Source organism: Felis catus, chromosome C1, assembly GCF_018350175.1.
Source record: "Felis catus isolate Fca126 chromosome C1, F.catus_Fca126_mat1.0, whole genome shotgun sequence".
Lineage (NCBI taxonomy): Eukaryota > Metazoa > Chordata > Mammalia > Carnivora > Felidae > Felis > Felis catus.
The window spans coordinates 69,845,821-69,863,090 of NC_058375.1; the positions used below are offsets into that span (position 1 = coordinate 69,845,821).

General features: G+C 38.3%; 1 long non-coding RNA gene across 3 annotated transcripts in view; it reads right to left on the reverse strand.

The window, feature by feature from the left end:
- LOC109503106 overlaps positions 1–17,270 on the reverse strand; it is a 112,341-nt gene that overhangs the window by 66,614 nt on the left and 28,457 nt on the right. For all 3 annotated transcript variants that reach the window (XR_006584438.1, XR_006584439.1, XR_006584437.1), the window contains exon 2: positions 6,541–6,643. This is a non-coding gene — a long non-coding RNA (uncharacterized LOC109503106). The remainder of the gene's footprint in view (positions 1–6,540; positions 6,644–17,270) is intronic.

Consider the following 17,270-nt stretch of genomic DNA (forward strand, 5'->3'; position numbering starts at 1 on the left):
GAGGTAATTAACTAAATTTGCATAACTCAAGCTTTTCAAAACGCAGAGACCAACTTTAGGTCTCTCTTATGCGGAAACCTCTGATCTCATACAGCACCATGCTGCCTTCTCTTAAGGAAGTTACAATTTAAATAAGCCAAGCGACTTTTACTCTACCTCTCCGAACCTCAGTTCTTCCTTTGGAACATGATGATAATGATACCTTGTAAGAGTGGGAAGAGGAAATGGGGAAACATTTCAAACAGAGTTAATAACACAATGAAATATGCACATGAAATTTTCAGAGAGGTAAGAGTAAAGCCATATGACAGAGAGGAGTGTTTATGCAGAGATGCACTAGGACACATGCCTCAAGGTGAAGTGGGGCCATGATTTTTACAGTCTTAAATGTCAGAATTCTGTATCTTAACATGTGGGCAATGTTGAATACCTATTACTTATTAGGTTTAAAATGGTAAACAGATGTAAAACCTAAGTTTAATCTGGATAGTGTATTTTAACAGGATTATTTCAAGGAGGTGTTGTTATTACGAGAAAGCTTATCGCCCAAAATGTGGACTCAAGTTTGTTGACTTGCACACTGGCATTCTAGTTTTGTCACTAAACAAGACAAAAATGGCACACCTTACTCTCATCATTCATAAAAGAATGGTATTAAAATGGACTTTTCCTCTACTCTGTGACTCCAGGAATACAATATAATAAAACAGTTAAGATCATGGACCTTTGGGGGCAAACATAACAGGCCCAGAGTCTTCTTTCTTCCATGTTTTTAGCTCTCTTACCTTAGGGAAAAAATGTTTAATCACTTTAAGCCTCACTTTCAATGATTGTAGAGTGAGGATAATAATAGTATATTCCTCACAAGGTTGTTGAAAGGATTAACAATAAGGTGATATTCTAAATGTATCTAATGCAAGGCTTGGCATCTATGTTCATTAAGTTAGATGCAGCTATGGTAATGCACTCTTGGGCAAGCCACAAAGAAGGGATCCAAGTATGGTATCACTTCTTTCTAAGCATGACAAATAAGTAAGCTGTTTTCAGCCTTCTACCCTCTAGAGTAAAAGGTTGGGTTACTGCAGACTACAAAGATGTGTGGCAAACAGTATTTTTATATTCTTCTTGGATTTCTTCCTCCTTTCAATTCCCTGGCACATGAACTCATACCTTTTGGGGTCTGTTTGCATTTTTACCATTAAGAACATAAGCTGACTTAGGGCATGCAGTGAAGAGTGCTGAAGGCAGAAAGGAAGTGGTGGGGACCCCTTTCAACAGCATCACATCTAGGGAAGAGGCACATGCTGCGTGTCAGCCAGCCCACCCTGGGAGAGGAAAAGATTACTAATGGAGTAGCAATGTTAAAGAGAACAAAAAGTGAGTCCTTTTTTCTTTTCTTTTTGGAACCATTAAAACTTTTCAAAAATACACAAAACCAACTCGAAGCTCAATTAAGGGCTGCTAAAAGGAGGAGAGTATGCTGTATCTCCAGCATCTGGACTAGAGCTAGTGTATGTAATGCATATCCGTCACTGACAGCTTTCTGGGCTATTTTTAATTCAGTCTAATTAGTCATGTCTTCTCCTGCAAGTACAGGAATCAGTCAGACTATGGGTAACAATTGTGAAACTACCTTTAGAGAACTCCTTTGCATATTATTTTGGAAGACAACCATAAAGCCCTATAAATGATAGCCTCCATAAATGTCAGCCCAGATAATTCAGCTGATGTCAACAAGCAGAAGTTGGATGGGCTGTCATAGATATTGGGGCTGAATACAGCACATGACATCAAAATCATGGCTTTGTAAACATTTCCTTCTTTGCACACAGATTTAATTATCTTGTACCCCAGAGAAGAAGAAAACTGGGGCCAACATAATTTCAAAGGAAAGAAAAATGTGTTCCTATTTTTATAGACTTGTAAAAGCAAGGAAATGTCTGAAGGGAAGGAAAAAAAATAGTCTTGAAGAAGAATGCAATATGCCCCAACCCAAACTTATTCAAGATGTCATTCCTGGATAGAATTCTATGCTCTCAGCATTAGACAGGCTGGTTAAGCAAAGGCAGGTTCTACATAGACTGTCATCTGAACATGATATTGATGGATCGTTTTTACAAACAGGCTGGACTGCAATGAAAAGCTTTGTGAACGTGCTAAGACCATTTTAACAGGTCACTGGAGACCAAAGTGCCTGGAGGAGAGGATCTATGCCAAGTCCTATGAACAGTTCATAATATATGAATAATGAAGCACTTTGCAAAAAAAACAAGAAAAAAAACCAAAAAAACAAAAAAAAAAACCCCACATATATATAAAATGAAGATCTTCCCAAAGACGTTTCTCGTGTCACTGATATTTTTGAGAACCCTTCTAGCTGCAACCTGATTAGGTGTTTCAGGATCTGCAATATGTTTTCTTCATGACACTCTGATCCACAGTTCTTTTTTTGTTTTGTTTTGTCTCATTTTATTTTTGTTTTTTGAATCACATAGAACGTATTTCCATTGTATTAAAGCAGGTAGAAATCTTGTCTGAAATAAGCGTTAGACTATAATGAATCAATTCAAAGTAGAAATATTACACGCACACATGTAACTAGAACTGTGGGGGACTTTCAAAGGCAATAGTGAAAGTAAGAATATTGGTTGAAAAAAATCAGCCTCCTTCCAAATGGGGCAACAAAGAACTCTTGCCAACCAATCAGACACACAACCTATTTTCATCATTAAACATGTGACTCAGACCAGAAGGCATCAAGACATGTCTAGCTCACTCACTTGTCTAGCTATAATTTTCTCTGAGATTTAATATATAATTCCAAGTCCTTGATTTTAAACTTGAGGCTATAAAAATATATTATTATATAACTTAGTTTACTAATGAATCATTTAAATTAAGTTTTAGAGGATTTTGTCATTATGAATGACTAGCTCATGATTTGTAAGTTCCAAAGAAGTTAACTGAAATTGGATTTATCTAAGTTGCAGGTGACCACTTAAGATGGCTCTGTTTAGAGCACATTCAAATAAAATTTTAAAAAAGTTAGCATTGTTATTCAAATATTGTCCAGCTATTGTTGCTGACATTTGCTTTTTATAGGATCACAGAAAGGAAAAAGGAAGTATTCAAGTGTTTATCTCACCCTTCCCCTTTTTTGGGCATTTAAGTCTTTTGTTGATTTGAAAAAAATAAAATCTCCACAGACCTTCTGGGAAGCCCTATTAGAATATGCAAATACCTATGCCTTTAGTTATATGTTCACTAAAGATTAAAAATCTCTATTTAATATTCTTAAAAGTAGCTCTCTGCATGTAAAAGACTTTATCTATTTATAGCCAAGTTTACAGTTGCCAAGGCACATTGTTATACATCTGATTTGATACTCAAAAAATTGTTATGAGGTAGGTAGGGAAGGTGAGCTCTCAGGGGCAAGGGCAAGATTTAAATTATATTTCCATCACTGATGCCTTAGAATATGTGTAAGGTATTTCTTGAATAAATGGCTGAATTATGTCCTTTTATTCTTAATTTTTTTTTTTAACATTTATTGACTTTTGAGAGAAAGAGACAGAGTGCAAGCAGGGGTAGGGCAGAAAGAGAGGGAGACACAGAATACGAAACAGGCTCCAGGCTCTGAGCTGTAAGCACAGAGCCCAACATGGGGCTTGAACTCACGAACCATGAGATCATGACCTGAGCCAAAGTCAGATGCTTAACTGACTGAGCCACCCAGGTGCCCCTGACTTATCTCCTTTTAAACAATAAGAACACCAAGGCTCAGTGAGATTCGGTGACATTCCCAAAGTCTGTTGTTGAAAGACTACCATTAAGGCTAGTTTTGAGGGCTTCTGATCACTATTTGTGAGTTCTGTGCTCCAATCTATTTATTAGGTCTCCCCACATACTATACATGCTATATCACAGTATTCATTCCTAAACTTAAAAAAAGAAGAAAAAAGCCTGGGAAACAGAATAAGAATAAGAAAAACAGTGATTCGCTTCTTTATTTTGAAACCTCAACACTGAATTTTATTTTAAGGACAGAAAATAATTAAAACAATGAAATACTGATCATACTTTCTTTTCAGATGACTCATTCTTTAAAGGAGAAGATGTGGCTGAAGAGTAGTGATTATATCTTAAGTATTCTTAAACTCTTTGTTGGTTGATAACAACAATGGTTTATATTTAAGATGTTTATTTTACTCGCTGTGATCACATATATTCTTCCTAGATCCACAGAGCAACAGCATTTATTCCCATTTTGCAGATAAGAAAAGTAAGCAATCAAATGAGTGCCCCAAGGTCATATATCTCGATCTCAGGTGGTCTGCTTCCATGGAGCAGTATCTCCAACACTGGATACCCTTCCCCATTGTAACTCCTATTCTGAATGAATAACTCCTTTAAGCCTTATTGCATCTGTCTGGCTATAATTCTCCTTCCACTGGGGATTTTGTGGTAAAAAGACACTTGCTAAAGAACATAGGAGAGTATGACCACATGAAACTGAACAGTGTTGATCTGTATACTGTACTAGTTGGTGGAGGTCTTGAGTAAGTGTTGGAGTAGATGCCCAGCCCAGAGAAGGATGAGTAGACATGAGCCACCAGAAGTCTTTCTAATTAAAACATTTCCATCTCTTCTCATATAAATATTTGAACAATTAGAAATTAATTTGGATTAGCAAACTCCTCTTTTTAAAAGCAAATATCCTGGGGAGATGAAATCTGTAAGTCATAGTGACAATTATTTTAATAATCACATGAATATCAAGCTGAAAAGAAGTAATTCAGGAAGCTTTGCTGGGCAGGGAGTAAAAGATAATTTGAAAGCATGGAGAATATAAAGCCCTGGTGGGAAGGGAAGAACTCTGTTCAGCTAGGAAATATTGAGGGCACTGAATATTTAGAAAGTAGAAGGCAGAGCAGTGTGTGAAAAGGTAGTTGCATCCTAGAGGCAAGTTATGCCCCTGAGCCTGAATAGCCTCCAATGTGTTACTGAAAATTATCTTGAGCACATGGCTGTTAATTCAGGCAACTGAATTCCAAATAATTTGTAAGGCTATAGATGTAAATTTCCCTAAGTGAACTCCATCTCTGCAGTCCATTCTAGCTTAATCTTCTATAAATCACTGACTCATGAAAACCGGTGTTATCCTAATCAGTCACTGCTATGCAAACACAACACACACACACACACACACACACACACACACACACACACACACGAAGAGGTAAGTTCCTGATACGTTTTCCAATGAAGATTTTTAAAGATCTATCACTCTATCTCTTAAGATCCATTCTTTTTTGTTTTTCTCAACTTTTTGCATTCATTCATTCATTCAACTAGTATTTTTTTTTTACACTAAAATTATGGGCAAAGCATTGTGAATTGAGTCTTCTTTACAGGTATGATTCTGTAAGTTATCAACTCTACTGTTTCTGGGGGTCTGCTAAAGTTCGTACTAAGTCCATATTCTATTTACAGGAAAAATCCTATAGAAGCTGATCTATCCATCATTTGGCCTTTGAATTTAAGCCATCAAGCCACCACAGTGTTTTAAGGGAAATCTGTAGCCATTTTCCTCAAAGGTTATGCTTATGATGGAGGTGTATGTTCAGTCAGTCAGTACCAGTCCACTCTTCCTTTCAACAACGTCTCCGGTCTTTTAAAGTTGAATTCTCCAAATTTTTAGACATTATTAGCTCTCATCTTTCAAATTGAATATATCTTTTTATCACCCTGTCTAACCTTTGGAGCTCTTTATCTGGTAATTATATAAAATTATATGAAAATAGAAGCTCTGCATCTTCTCTGGTTGAGAAGACCAACAGCATGATCTTACTGATTTTCCATTTTTCTTACTACTCCAGCTCTTAATAGAAGAATAAAACAAGGTTCACTTTGCCCTTAGTATGCTCAGTTTCAGGCCAGTTAATATTTGAAAGAGTTTTCACTGTGCTTGCTTGAAACCACTTTCATGTCCTAACCACTCTGCGGTGTGGTCACCTGTTAGATTTAGAAAATTATGGGTACGTCTAAGCACTGCTTAGACACAGAACTAAGACTTAACTTCCCAAGTCATCAATATGCAAGAAAAATATGGGGGGAAAAAAGGACTTGTTTTGTCACTATTATGTTAGTAAAGTGAGAAAGAAAAAAAGGTGGTGGTGAAAAAAAATGGTTTAGGGCATCAGTGGGGATGGAGCATATGAAGGAACGAGGGAGATCAGGAGGCTGCCAAATGTCTGCCAGTCTGAACAATTTCATTTAACAGACCCTAAATTTAAAAAGATAAATAAAAACTTCCTAGGTGACTAATGTGGTCATAATGAACAATCAGAGGAGGGTAACAAGCTGGGGAGCACATTCTTATTCAACTAGCACACATCGGTCATTAGGGCTTTCAGGAGATAAGAGAAACTATTGACAGGCTTGAGGACAGCAGCTGAAATTACACAGTCACTCCACACTCTTTATACATTTGTCACTAGTGGATGTAAATATTTATGGCTCAGATAACAAATGACTTACCTTATTTGGTGATGTGAGGCACTGGTGCAGTTCCAGGGTCACTAGAGTGGTGTTAGGTTTCCACTGAGATCTGGGCTGGATTAAGACAGGGGAGTCGTAGCAGCTGCAAATGAAAATGTGTCATAACCCACTCCACCCCCATAATCCCCCTGTTCTTACACATGCCCCCAAACCAACCCTCCACCTCCCACCAACAGAAAAAAATTAAGAAAATCTGTGCCTTGAGTTGCAAGGAAAAAGATCTTTCCAATAACTGGAATTTAGGAAAATGTGGAATGCAGAGGGGGAATAAACTAAGCATGTTCAGAGTGTATACAATTAAAACACACCAACCTCATCTGTTGAACAGCATGGTGCTCTGGCAGTTCATAAGCAAATGTTTAATAATATTTATACTTCAGCTAAATAAGGAATTAATAAAGAGAAAAGTCAGTTGTCCTGGGTGAAATTAACTTGGTCTGTTCTCCCAGATGTGGATCCTAGGATTAGGCAGTGTAGACTCACCTGTGGTCCCCACGGGTGCAGGAGAACTCTGTGAAGGAGCTCAGTTCAGGGGACCTACCTACTTTTCTACGCTTACATTCCATGTCAGCGGCCAGGGAGACAGGTTTTTATTCTTAAGAGGGTTTCTGCAGAGCTATTCTCCAACTGGGATCCTTGGCTACAACTACTGCATGAGTACAAGAGTGCTCAGAATAGTCTATTTAAAGTGAATGGTTCTCTTTTATTTGCATAAATTGTATATATTTAAATTGCACAACATGATGTAGACCACTTAAGAAAACTCACAGATCCTTTGTAATATTTACACTTGATGGTGTTTTACTTGGGAAATATTAAGTCAGCTCTGATCTTAGGTTGTAAGGAAATATAATATTTCACTAATTAAAAAAATTAAAAAAATGGTCTTTTAGGGGGTAGAACCTTTATCAGATAGGCTAGAAATATAGAATATTAGAGACACTCCCTTCTTATTGTGGGTCTTGAAACTGCTTTCCTTAAAACTGTTAAAACCTTAAATGGATTTTGAACCATGAAGTTTTACTACACTGCTGTGCATTTATACACTATGAATGTGCATATTGTTGCTCTAACACTTAGTTTCCCTGAGTCTCTCTTGATTATAAGTTTTCCCAACTGACAGCTCCCGCATTAAAAAAACAAATAACCACCCCCGCCCTTGCAAAAAACAAGTCCATAACCATAAACTGATATATTCTATGATCAAGGCACTTTGCCACCACTACTTAGAGAACAATGCCTAGAAAACCTTACTTTATGAAGGGAGAAAATATATTAGTTATAAGTTGGAAATGATATATTTAATGAATTCTTACATGTAACCAGAGACCCACTCTTACATGCACTTTTTTTTTTTTAACTCAACACAGCATTATTACAACAGAAAGGGAACCCATGGTAGTGCTGTCTCTAGATCTCCTTCAGTTGGCAGCACCTTCAGGGAAGGCTTCAGCTGCAGAGAACTTCCTTGCTCAAGGTCATGCCATCATGGGACTGATGAGAGGTTTATACAAATGCCAGGTCATTTTAGTCTATCCAATGCACAACAACATTAATGGGTTGCTCTAGCTCCAGAGTTTTTCCGTGGGGTTGGTCATTGGTAGAAGTTGTCATCAGGCCAAGATTAAAACTCAACTACTGCTGGATCCTGCTGGCTCCCCCCACCCCCTTCTATAAGTTTTGATTCTTCTCAGTCTCCTACTCAGAGAACTCAACCCATGTCCTGTGGTAAGACCTTTATTAGGATTTTGACTCCAACTTCAGAGAAAAAAGGGGATGCTGCTGATTTGGCCTCTCAGTGGAGATAATGGTTTGCTTGTGGAATTCGTTAATCGATGAGTTAGGCAATGGATGACTGTCTCTCTAAATCAAGAACAGACCATTTAGGATTAAGGATGCTGTGGGAGAATTCCTAACCTCAGTCTACTATTTTCTTAGTCTCAGCACCTGTTGGGCTTCTAGGATTAAGAAAAATGTGGGACCTATCTATATAACTCAACTAAGCCAAATAAGATTTGGTGGGGATGGCAATTTTTGGAAGAATTAACACATACACACACTGATTTTGCTTGACCATTTTGGTATGCCTAGTTCATTCACCTTTCCCTTTTGATATGTTCTCTGCATTTCTTTATCTCAAGTTCTACAATCAATCCTGGCCCCCAAAATGGATAATTTAAATGACTCTAAATCACTGATGAAACATGATCAGCTTTATGTCTGGTTCTACTCAGGTCTTAAATGCCCTAATTTTTTGGTGATTCGGCTTTTGACTTGTTGTTTTTTTTTTTTTTTTTTTTTTTTTTCAGAATAAATCCCAATTGTGTAAAGAAAAAAAAAAAGAAAGAAAGAAAGGAATACCAGGAGTAACTGTTCTACTACTAAATTCTAATCTCTGGTTATGAAATCTTATTCTTCTTTTGCACCTGCCCACGGTCTATCATCTACTTATAGTTTCCTGTAGATTGCTTTTCTCATGAATATTTGGTGGCCTAAATCTTGAATTCAACTGGAAACTGGATAAAATATTCTTTAGAAAGCCCTAAATAATCTGATACTTAACTTTTCCCTGTGTATTAGCATCCATCCTTCTCCTGACCCTGATTCTGAGTGGCATGGATCTGGGCCTCCTTTCCAATCTGTGTCACATATAACTAAGCCTTCCTTCAGGACAAGAACCACAAAAGTCATCCTGGTGCCCACGGATAGAAAAGAAATTGATAATAAATCTAGCCCAGAATACAGAAAGTGTCTTGATCTTTGGATGAGAAAATGGTCCTGTCAATCAGAATACACAACATAGTTAAGGTATGACTCTGACCATAACACATCTCTTCTAAACGGTTCCATTTCCTCACAATTATAACCAAAACTTACCAACCAGGAGGACAACTATCCTTGCAGCCAAATACGGACCAACATCTGTGTTCATCCTTGTTGGAAAAGGCAGTCTCGTGTCTTTTGCCCCCCCACTCAGGCATATAAGAATGGACCTTGGGCCTAGAATACTCCCTTACCAAGCGATAAGGGCCTACATAGCCTGTGCCAGGTTTATCATGTTGAGTGGGAATATCTTTTGCTATTTCATGTTCAGCATGTACCCTTTTGCTCTGTTTACGCATGTGCATTATATGGACCTGACCAATCCCACTGCTATATCTATTCTCCATGTGGAGAACATGGAGTCCTTCCACTGCAGCACAAGAGGGGTGAGCCTAGGTGAGTTGTCCTGGATGGGCTGCTGAAAGAAACCTACTGGCCAACGGGAACCAATAACCACTATGGAAGCTGACCTTGCTCTCTCTTCTGTATGTGATCAAAGCCTTGTCACACTCAATGTCTGACTGAGTTGTGTTTTCTTTGGCAATGCCAATACCAAGATGCAGTGGACTGAAGCATTCAGAGTCTTCTCCTGAGGTTGGTAACTGCTGCATTGTATTCTGCTCAGTGATTCCTCACTAGATCTTTTATACTGAGTCATTCTTAAAGGAGGAAATTCTCTCATACTTACAGATACAAATTCAGAAGGTTCTAAAACTGCTTCTCACTTACGATATTCACAGAAAAGATAGATTCCCTCATTCTGTCATACAAAATAAGTTCCTTATAAAACTTTGAAAAAAAACTTAGAATTTATCAAATGAAAGACTGATTTAATTACATATTAAAATATGAAATTTTAATGTGTGTGTATACGATTGAATATATACCTGAAGCCCTATTACCATTAAGTCTAAGTAATTTCATAATAAAACTAAAATATACCAGCCATCAACTTTCCCCATGGCAGCATTAGTTCTTATCAGCTGCTAGACATTCAGTCATATTTCTCTTTACAAGGAAAATTAAGCAACGAAATTTTAGATTTCTTTATTTACTTCCACAGGGAAGATCAGATGATAATATCAGTCAAAGAAGATCATTGCCCAAGGGCCAAGAATCTTGCTTTTTGTCCCTGAACACCCTGATTATGTTAGTAGAATAAAATCTCCATTTCCACCCATAAATAATTCCTAAAGGGGGAAAACAAAAAGAACAATGACTTGACAAGATTAAAAGGGTTGTGAGGACACCACCTTTAAACTCATTTACCATTTTTCACAGCACAGGCCTCTATTCTCCCCTTCCCAACCCCTGGCCCCCATTACAGATTTGATCAAGCACGGAGGAGAAACAGATTCAAGTTCAATTGGCCTACCCTGGTTGAAAATAGCCTGGGGGGAAAAAGAGGTCACGACTATAGCAAAGTTCTCTTCATTAAGAAGATGCAATGAGCAGAACATAAACACTCTGTGATTGCTAAAAGCATGAAATAATATTCACATTGATAGGAACTTAACATAAAAAAAGAGTTTCATTAAATAGAAATAAAAAAGTTCGGTGACCTTTACCACATCTAAAGATATTCCCAGAATTTGCAAAAAGAAGCAAAATTATATACATTAAGAGAATGTTTTCAAGATATTTTTCTAAAATGATTATGACAATTACAGACAATCTGGCAGGAAGGGCCACAGATCTTGCCACCAAGGCACGATTCATCCCATTGTTCACCTCTGTGCCCTATCTCTGAAATTTCCTCTTTCGTTTCTTAAAAATGATGGTATGTTCCTCTCTTGCTTACATCCATCAAACTTAATTTTCAGAACTTTGGTATCCTGTTGCTGTACTTGACTAAATGGAGTCTTAACCCCTTTTATCTTTTTGGAATTATATCATCTGGCCAGACAATCCTCTTTCTGCCTGGAGTCTTACTGGCTGGCTCATTCCTTATATTTTGGTCGTTAACCTTTTAATATCATCAATATTGGCAGAAGAATGTGCTTATAACGGATCGACTACATTTAAAAATGTAAAACATATTTATTTTCTCTCAAGTTCAAACTTAATGATTCTGGGAAAGAACATGAGCTATCAGGGAGCCTTGGGCTAACTGGCTTGAGCTAAAAGTCAAATATACTGGCTTCCTTCACACAGTGGCAATGATTCTAGAGAACAAGTGGAAGAAAGGAAGGAGAGGTGTTCCTAAAACACACTCTCAGTTGAAGAACATTTTTTTTTTTTTTGATACAGTAAAAAGTCCTTAGGCCTTTCATTTTTGTTGTCAAATCTCTGGCGGAATAAAGATGACACAGGCATCTTGAGAATTAATATCTAAAATAAGTCTCTGTCCCCAAACTTCAATACAGTGGTTAAAAAAATTCATCTGAGTCTATAGGTCTAAGTTTGTGAACAGTTAAAAGAACAGCCTTAGCTCCTGTTTCATTTTTTATTTGGAATTCTTGCAACTCTGTCGCCGAACATCTTGAATTTGTTTTGCATGTCATCAACTGCATGAGATGAAGATTTTTTTTTTATCCTTTATTAACTATACAATCAAAGTCTCAGGCCCTGCATGATTCTCTAAAATTTGTGGCTTTCAGATCCACAGCGCCCTAGTTCAAGAAGGAAATTGCTTTCAGGCAGTATTATTCAAAGAGTCTTGTTTCCATTTTATCTTTTATTTAACACTGCTGTGTCATCTAGGGCCTCTTCACGAGGACTCCAATTATTTGATAGGCAGCAGCCAGTGACATTTTTCTCTCTTGTTGTCTCATCTGATAGGCACAAGTTAAAAATTGTTTTCTTTAAAAAATTAGGTGCCTACTTCATGGATGGGGCAGTTGACACAAGGGCCACAAAAATTTCACTGTGAAGCAAATAAAAAGAAAAGGGGGCATGGGGGTGGGAGGAGATTCTTGCTGGAATGAAGAGTTTTGCAGAATTACCTGAAGGGTGCCCACAGCAATGGCTTAAATCACTACATTATCTCCCTCTTGATCCCCTGATGACTGACATGATGACAGCAATCTGATATTCTTAGTGTTTGAATAAGGACCCCAGATTAATTCTTGGCAAAAAAAAGTAAAATTAAGCCATGGGGTTTTCTTTTTCTCACGTGGCTGAGGGGTTCTTATTGCCCTGGTTCAATCTAGACGGCCACTGGTTATAAAAGTAAACCGAAATGTTACTTTTTAAAAAGTTATAAGATGATCATCCTGTAAGAATGGATAATCTCACATAAAATGGTGAAGTACGTCTCTGCTTTTTTGCCCACCTTTACCCAGGTCTGCCCTTAGTGATGATAATATTTTTGAGTTCTTACTGATGAGGGACCATAAGGCAAGTTGAGGGCAAAGCAAAAGCTAGCTCCCCCGCCCTGCCCCCCTGAACATGGGATGTGTGTGATATTCCTCAGGCACTCCTGGCTGCCCAAGAACAGAGGAAAGGAAAGAAAACAAATTGTTAACTGATAGAGATCACAGTCATACAGGACATGGGTCTCCATCAGTTTATAACTGTCTTAGTAAGTTACAAGAAAAAGGCAATCTTATCAATAGCCTACTCTCCAGAAACCTATGGACTCAGTTTCCTGGAGCCCTACTATCACCTTCCTCTCCATAGGGATGTGGGAAACAAAAGCAAGAAGGAAATGACAGGCAAAATCAAATTTCTTTATAACCTGCAGCCCAGTGATAAACATGTGAGGCAAAGGCAGAGTATAACATTTCTCCAGAACTCCTGACTATCTTAACCTTAACTTGAGTCCTCTTTAGCATATCAAAGTCCTTCAGGAGGCCCCACTTTTGCCTTTACTTCCCCCAACTCCATAGTATATAACCAGTCACTCTTCACAACCGCAGTGTAGCTCTTTCTGCCCACGGGTCCTGTGGTCCTGTCCCTGTGCTTTAATACAATCACCTTTTTGCACTAAAGACGTCTTCAACAATTCTTTCCTTGCCATCAGCAAAACTCCACCACTCCCAAACCTCATCACTTATTATGGGGCCAAGTGCTGCACTTTATAGACATCATTTATTCCTTGTCACAACAGTGTGAACTGGGCACTATCATCTGCACCTTACAGGTAAAGAAATTAAGGTATGAAAAGCAAAGTCACTTGTACAAGGTTACACATATAGTCATTGGTGAATCCAGGGTTAGCACACAAAGCCAAGACTCCAAAAGCTATGCTCAGGAACGCTTTGCCCCACTGTACGTTAGATTATCCTCATGTGTTTATCTAAGCATCTAAGAAGATTCCTGTTTTTGTGAAATACATGATCACAGTATAAAATATTAATAACATAAGGTGAGCACTGGGTGATAAGTAGGTGATAAATCACTAACTTCTACTCCTGCAACCAATACTATCAATAACCAATGTTATCAATAACCAATGTTATCTAACTTGAATTTAAATAAAATATTGGAAGGAAAAAATAATAATAATGCTAACACCTAATAAAGATATTCCAATAAAGAAAAAAAGAAAATACTAATAACACAAGGAAATAAGATATAAAAATGAAATCCTGCCTAAATCCTACAAAGATTATTCTCTTAATATCTCATTTATTCTTTACTAGAATGCACATTCTTTTTCTCTCACTCTTAATAATTTAATATCCTACTTTTAAATTTAACATTATATCATGAGACTTTTATGTCATTAAATATAACATTCTTCAAAAAACCAGTCTTAATGGTAACACTATATTCCATTAAATAGCTGCATTTGACATATGTTTTATGTTGAGAAATAAGATATTTTCCTTTCAGGAAGCACTTGTCTCTTACTCTTTTTCCTTTCCCAGGACTCCAGGTGTGAGCACATAATTCAGGTCTGGTCAAAGTATCAAATACTTTAGTCAGTTTTTTTTTTTTTTGAGGTGGGCATGTAGCCCCTAAAGTTTCAATATGAACTCTCACGCACATTTTCTGGCCCTACTGGAGACAGACACTCTATCTGTTGGTGTTCCTAAACTGATCAGGCTTGGGTTTCTGTGAGAGGCAAGAATGGAGCCATCACTGAGGACACAGCACTGAAAGTCAGGTTCCTCACCCTGTTACTTGATGCCGAGATTGAGCCTTTTTTGATGGTTGTTTAACCTGGAACCTTCAACATATGTAAGACTATAAAATTCCTTTTTTGCATAAACAGCAAATGCAAAGTCCATGAAGTAGGAACATGTTTGGATGGCTGAGGAATCGCAGAGAGGCCACTGTGGTTTGTGAGGCAAGAAGAACCAGGAGGTGAGGAAAGAGAGAGAGCAAGGGGCCAATCACATCGTCTTAGAATCTTTCTAAGGAATTTGGCTTTCACCTGAAGTGAGAGGGAAATCAGTCATTGGAGAATTCTATGCAGAGAGATGGGATGGCTTTAAACATGTTTAAAAAGATGACTCCAATAATTGTGTTGGAAATATTCTGGGGAGGCAGTGCAGAGAAATGTGGAGAAAGCTATTGCAATAATTAGGGGAGAGCTGATGACACCTTTAACTGGGGTTTTTGCCTGAATACTGTGCTGTCCCTGTTGCCCCTCACCCCAGAGGTTTCCTGGGGGCAGACATGAGTGGGGAAGGTTGAGGCTGGGCACACGCCCTGTGAACTGAGTCTCAAGATGGAACCCTGGGCACCTGTGAGGATCTGCACTCATTCTCTGAGTATCCCTGTGCCCAAGAAAGTTTGACATTAAAAGACAAATAAACATCTTTATGACAGGTTAAGAAAGATACCTTGAATTAGAGAAGAAGAAATCTTTCTCCTGCATTGTGAACAAAGGGCCCTATAATTTCCTCTTGTACTGGGCCCCACAAATCATATGGCCAGTTCTATTTAGAAAGTTCATTTCAATAGTTTAAGGAACGAGTGGATAGTTAAGATGCAAAAAGGACAAGGATAAACTACTCTCATATAAAGAAGGATTTTGAAAGGAGACTAGAATCAATATATACTTTTTAATGTTCCTTTGTTTGGGGAGGATGAATTATCTGAGCATCTCTGAATGTCAACGGGCTGGAGTCAGTGGAGAGGAAGATAATAAGAGCAGGAAGTAATAAATGATGGAGCAAAGCACCAGGGAGGCAAGAGAAGATGGAAGGGTCTCACCATATCGGACTCCTTCAGGCAGAATCGTGAGCATATTTAACACTGAAATAACCAGTGAGTACATTGGCTGAGCATCTTTCATCAGGAAGTGCTGAGCATTCCCTGTGGGGGGCCTGACAGCTGGGAACCAGGGAAGAGGAGGAGAAAAATATTATCAGAAATTGTATGCTAGAGTTTGAAAAAAAATATATAAAGGGAGACACATACTGAAGACTAAGATCAATACAAAAATTCCTATATGGTGTGAATATCTTTAGTCATTTAAAAAGGAAAGATCATCTTAAAAGAAAATGAGCAAAGGAAGTAGACACAGGCTTAAAGACAGAAGACATGGTTTAGAGAGATGATTCAGAGTACTTCCTATTGGTGGGAGGGCTCCGTTTAAGCCACATTGTGGTAGTCCAGGGCTTTGCACATAGCAGACATTTGGCAAACATTTGCTGAACAATCCCAGATCAGATTGGCCCCATTGCGGATCACCATCAAACAGTTCCCTGTGACTGCCCGTGTCTAGGATGACTGGAGTGAGTAGAGACTCAGAGCAGTCAACTGGTATGACTGAAAGTTGCAGGATTCTGCCCATTTCTGTAGGTTTAAATTCTAGGACTCCTATCTTTACAATCTCTCCTCCAGCTACTACATAGCATTCACTATTCCTCAGAAACACAGGGTATTTTATCACTCCAACTCCTTCCTGTGCACACACTATTCCTTCTGCCCATAACTGGTCTCTGGCTTGAAGAGCTCCTATTGGGCTCAAAGTCTAAATCCAGCTTCTATGAAACCTTCTTCTGACATCTTCCTTCACAGACACAGTATTTTGTACATATCCCCATAACCAGCATTTATGCATAATATTTTAACTTAAACTTAGTATTTTTCTCACTACAGTGAGAGTTCCTTAAGTAGAAATGCATTATTGTACCCTTAGTATATTACACAAGCCATATTACACAAGCCTATTACACAGACCCTCAATAATTGTTTGCAGACTGATTAATTGGCTAAATGAAAGACTGGCCAATTAATCATTGATATGAAGGAGAATTAAGCTCAAAAGGTAAAATGGGAGGGAGGAAGCATAATGACAGGATCAGCAGTTGACATTCGTTATTTTTTGTACCCCAGTACCCATTCCTCTTCTTTTTGATAGAAAATTTTTAAAAAATCCATCCTTTCCCATGACATCTACATGTTGCCCACTCCATCCCACACTTCATCGGATGTGAAAGAGAAAGCCTGAGTCTAACCAGCCACTGGCAGCCATCTTGAAGAGAATCCTGGAGAAGTAGAGCAGGAAAGGATCTGGTCACATTGTTAGAGTAGCCTCTCTAAAGCCAGCCCTCCTTTGAACTTTTTTGATCACATAAATCAATTCTTTTTTAATTTTTTTTAACGTTTATTTATTTTTGAGACAGAGAGAGACAGAGCATGAACAGGGGAGGGTCAGAGAGAGGGAGACACAGAATCCGAAACAGGCTCCAGGCTCCGAGTGGTCAGCACAGAGCCTGACGTGGGGCTCGAACTCACGGACCGCGAGATCATGACCTGAGCCGAAGTCAGACGCTCAACCGACTGAGCCACCCAGACACCCCCACATAAATCAATTCTTAATTGCTTACGGTATTTTGTGTTGGGTATTCTATTATCTGCCTGAATCAGAGTCATGCTGATCATTTCCACTGGGTTTGGAGTCACAGGGAATTATACGTATGTGAATGAGGGTCAAGTTATACGTTTGTGAGTGGAAATAACTCCTGGTGAGCAGGAGAATGCCA